The sequence below is a fragment of the Mus pahari genome, chromosome 9, assembly GCF_900095145.1.
Source record: "Mus pahari chromosome 9, PAHARI_EIJ_v1.1, whole genome shotgun sequence".
Classification (NCBI taxonomy): Eukaryota; Metazoa; Chordata; class Mammalia; order Rodentia; family Muridae; genus Mus; species Mus pahari.
In genome coordinates this window covers 71,247,653-71,252,900 of record NC_034598.1, presented here as the reverse complement: position 1 = coordinate 71,252,900, position 5,248 = coordinate 71,247,653, and the positions used below count along the sequence as shown (strand labels likewise).

General features: G+C 36.7%; 1 non-coding gene across 1 annotated transcript; it reads right to left on the bottom strand.

Annotated features, from left to right (window-relative positions):
- Window positions 1-623: 623 nt before the first annotated feature.
- LOC115064741 lies at window positions 624-785 on the bottom strand. Its single transcript, XR_003844567.1, has one exon. It is a non-coding gene; the product is annotated as a U1 spliceosomal RNA (small nuclear RNA).
- Window positions 786-5,248: the final 4,463 nt, after the last annotated feature.

Here is a 5,248-nt window from a genome sequence, read left to right as displayed (position 1 = left end):
TCCAGAATGTATGAAGCACATTTCTCTCTATATATCTCTATCTATCTCTCTCTGCTCTCTGTGCTCTCTCTCTGTTCTCTCTCTCTCTCTCTCTCTCTCTCTCTCTCTCTCTCTCTCTCTCTCTCTCTCTCNTCTCTCTCTCTCTCTCTCTCTCTCTCTCTCTCTCTCTCTCTCTCTTTCTCTTTCTCTCAGAATATGTTAGAATACAACTGACGCTGGATTTTTGGATTTTCACCCACTCGGTTATATAACAGAGCCACTGACATGGAGATTGTGCCAGAAACCTGCAAGACAGACTTATAGATTGCATACAACTTCATTAATGTGTGGAATAAAACTCTTGAAAATGACTGTTTTATTTTGTGAATTATAAATTTACTTTTTCTTGGTGAGCAGGACAGGGATTAAGAAAAGATATTTCTATGTGGCCCAGTGGACTGGACCTGTGTCATCTGGGCCTCTGCCCCTCTGTCGCTCTGACCCTCTGACCCTCTGACCCTCTGACCCTCTGACCCTCTGACCCTCTGACCCTCTGACCCTCTGACCCTCTGACCCTTTGACCCTATGCCTCTGCCTGTACAAGGGCTAAAGGCATGTGTTGATATGCACAGAACATGAATATCAAAAGAAAATATGAACACAGTTCTCCACAACCACGAATTAATAGGTCAAATTTTCTACACTTAAGAGAAATGTAGAAGAAAGAAATTTATAGTCCAGTGGATAACATGTTCCCTGGAAAGACTTCCTTCCTGACCGTGGTATCTCCTCTACTAGGTAAGTATGAGTATGCTTTAGACAGATGAAAGGGTAATTATTTTGCTGAGTAGGGTCTGATTTACCATACCTTAAGATTAAATATATACACTGGAAATTCATATTCAGAGAAGAAAGATGTGAGATTTTTTTAGAATGTTGTTTGTTTGTTAATTTTGTTTTATTTTTGTAGAATCACATTGAGCTTGTGGAAAAGACACATAAGTTAAGACAGTTTGTGAAAAAGAGGAAGGTTACTTTCCAAAGCACGTTGGGAAATTCCTTCAACGCAGCATCACTCACACAAAGAAGTCACTCAAGACCAGTTCTCAGAAGATGTCACCCTAATTTACTGATAAATATTCAAATTCTGTTTACATTTACTGGAAATGTAATCTCATGGTAGGAGACTGTTAAAACAACAACAAGAACAAAACCAACTGCTCATGTCTGCTCTTTTATCAAGCCTGTCTTATTTCTTAGCTTAAAAGAAGAAACATACAGCATCAATTCACACTAGTTTATGATCAGTGGATACTAGTTAGCCAATATTATCAAAAATGTAGAGGGTATACCAGCTTTATTGACAGTTAGCTCTGAGATACATGTCTGTGGATGGGACTTGTGTTCCAGTTGAAATTCTACCAAAGATGACATTTGGCCCAATGCCTTTCTCAGTAACCCAGAAAGCACTGGCACTTTGCTCAGATATATTTGATAATAGAATATCCAGGAAGATACGCTAAAAGGTTATACTTTGGTTCAACACAAATTTAATCTACTACTGTTAGTATTTTGCTTATTGTTAAAATGATCTATAATTGTGCTCTCCAGTGATTACAATTGCAACATATTTACTTACAATATTCACAGTTGTTAATAAATTTACACATTTAAATAACACATTTTTAAAAGCTGAAATGTTACCAGATTTACAATTTAATAAGCATTGCTTAAATTAATATTCATTTACATATTATTATTTAAATATACTTTATTCATTATCATATTACTGAGTTAATTTCTTAATTCAGTACATATCATTTAAAGGATCATGGCAAATTTTCATAAATGTTGTCATTAGTTCCAGTGATATTCTTGATGCAGCCAATGGTGAGCGAACTAGGAAACAATGGAAAATAATGCAGAGCCAAGTTTAGACATCATTTGCATACAGAATCAACTAGTGACTTAGAAAGGCAATTTGATGACATTGCAATCCTCACACTACGGAAAAATGAGTAATTAGCTCTTCCTCAAAATAAAAATGGTTTCTACACATGGATTTTTCCTTTCTTATCCACAATAGATTTGCCAGTGATAGTATCATGATATCATTATGAAACATTTCCCCATAATCACTATACAGAAGCACATACAAAACTTATTTGACTATGGCATTCATTTTTAGGCAAAATATTTAAAAATTATTTCAATTCTTTTCTGTAAAATGCTTGTCAGCTCCCAGAAGAAAATAGAACACATTATGACAAAGTAAAAACCATTGTCAGCATGATTAAAATGCAGTTCTACAGAAAGTGGTGCATTATTTGGATTAGCAAACTATGGCCCATGGATCAAAATTGACCTAATTCTTGTTTTCTTATGAGGAATTTGATTTCACAGTAGCACATTCTTGTGTTTACATATCATTTCTGTTCCTTTAATGCTATTTCATCAGAGCTGATTAGTTGTTACAAAGAATATGTTACCCATGAAGCATAAAAGCACCTAAAATTATTTGTCAAATCCTGCATGGAATTGATCACAACTTGAATTTATTAATAAGAAATCAAGATTCAAAACAGTAGAGACCACTGTTATCATTATTATTTCTAGTAACACTATGATGATGATTCAAGTCATTGTCCGTATCCCCGCAGCTTAAGACTTTTCCATATCATGGGTCCAGATTTCAAAGAAAATATTGCTTCCAAGACTAAACTAAATTCTGCTCTAATTGATTCCATTCATATTTCTTCACAGCTGGCATTATCTACTTATAGCAATGAATGAATAATGGCCACAGAGAAAATCGTCAAACGTGACCATGGAAACATGTGTCTACTTAGCATTAACAGACAACTATCAGTCATGTCATACATAAAAATACATGTGAAAATAAGAATGTAGTAGGATAATAAAAACAGGAGGCATACTGACTAAGATCTTTCAGGAATAATTTGTTCTACTCAAAGAACTGCATTTCTGAATCATCTGTACAGATAAATAACTTAGGAGTGTGGTTATCACAGGGTATGATGGTAAGGTAGAATAGATGATGAAAGAAAAAACAGTAATATATACCAAAATGATCCTATAATCTGATAAGATTACAGATTGAACAGATGAGCAAAAGATTTTACCTATGTTTTTGTTTTTCCCTTCCTTCTTCCCTTCCTTCCTTCCTTCCTTCCTTCCTTCCTTCCTTCCTTTTTCCTTTCCTTCCTCCCTTTCCTTTCTCTCTCTCTCCCTCCCTCCCTCCCCTCTCTGTCCCCCTGTCTTTCTTTCTTTCTTTCTTTCTATCTTTCTTTCTTTCTTTCTTTCTTTCTTTCTTTCTTTCTTTCTTTCTTTCTTTCTTTCTTTCTTTCTTTCTTTCTTTCTGACTTCCTTTCTTCTCTGTGTGTCTGTCTAAATGCACGCATGCCATGGCATGCAGATATGCATGTGGAAGCCAGAGGACAACTTGCAAGAACCAGTTCTTCTTTTCAATCATCTAGGTTCCAATCATGTAGGTTTGGTTTTTAATTTTTAACTCAACAAACCAATTCACTACCCCCTTTTATTCTTTTGCTCTTGTTTTAACTACCACTTCTCCTTCACAGAACATTGTTACAGAATTTTTGTTTGTAGGAAGGACAGTTCCATCATAGAATGCCAAATAATTACATTTCTTGCATGTGACCAAGGAAAAAATATAATGGATAATGAGCTGAAATGAGATCAAAGTTACAGCTGGCTTCCCCAAGACCCCTCATGCAGATTTAATTCACAAAGATCTACTGCCTTCCAAGTTCTAGAATTAAAGACTGTGGTGGATAGCCCTGAAAGTAATTATATTTGATGTTAATTCCATTCTCCTGTGATGAGCTGTGAACAAGGAATGAGTCAGCACTCAGGTGACTTCCTGTAAACCTGCTTCCCACCTGTATTTGTAAAATAAAGGAGATCTGATGATTGGGCAGATGAAGGGAAAGTAGAACAGAAAGTTTAGAGGGAGAGAAGAAGGAGAAGATGGAAGAGGCAGAGGATGCAGAGGAGGAGGAAGAAGAAAAGCACATGGCCTAGAGAAACCGCAAGTTCTAAGGGATCTCATAGAAGTGGAAGATGATAGTGTAGCAGTAGATCAGCCCAATCTAGGCACACAGCACGTATTCATATAAACTGAATTGTGTTTCTATTGCCAGGGCATATTTGGGTGGGAGACTTACTGCAACAAAAGACATGAACCATCATGCTCACTTCATTTGGTTTTCAGATTTATTCTTATTTTTTAATCATTAATGGTTTTTTAAATCTATTCTTTAATCTTATTTTATTTTTACAGTCCAGATTTTATCACCCTCCCAGTCCACCCTCTTGACTGTTCCACATCCCTTTCCTCCTCCCCTTGTCTCCAAGAGGATGCCCTCAACCATCCACTCTCACCCCACTGAACCTTCCCACTCCCTTGGTTCTCCATTCTCTTGAGGGTTAGGTGCATCTTCTCTGACTGAGTCCAGACCCACAAGTCCTCTACTGTATGTGTGTTGAGGGCCTCATATCAGCTGGTGTATGCTACCTGGTTGGTGGCACAGTGTCCGAGAGATCTCAGAGGTCCAGGTTAGTTGGGATTGCTGCTCTTCCTATAGGGTATCATTACCCTATACGTATACCATTTATAACTACCTATATGGTAAAAAATACCTATAGGGTTAATGATTTTTAACATATTTTAGTTACAATATTGTAAATATCAATTTTGTTTCCTTTGATGAAGGGAGAAGTTGAGAGTCATACCCAAGGTTTATGAACACTTGGCTTGAACTGAGCCCAGGGCATTTCTTTCTAATTATGTTTAGGCCTAAGCCTGGAGCTTCCAGTCTCTAAATCTAAATCTTCTGCAAGCCCAGACCTTGAAGGCTTCAACTTCTATCCTCTGTTCTACTAACCTAGGCCTAGAATGTTTCAGTCTATGATAATTACTGATGAATAAATTCTATCTTTCTAGCTCTTTCTGAACTCTGGCAGCTCCAACTCCTCTCCAAGCTGACTGATTCAAATTGACTTCTCTCTGCTTCTGACTTAATAGTTCTGCTTAGAAAAGCTTCCTTTGAGCTACATGAACCGCACTGCACTGACTGCACAAACTGAACAGAACTGAGTAGAAATGCATGAACTACATCAACACAACTGCATTCAACTATACTGTGTTAAACTAAAAAAATCAATCAAACAAACAAACAAACAACACCAACAACAAACAAAATCCCTCTCTCCATCAATGCTTTTA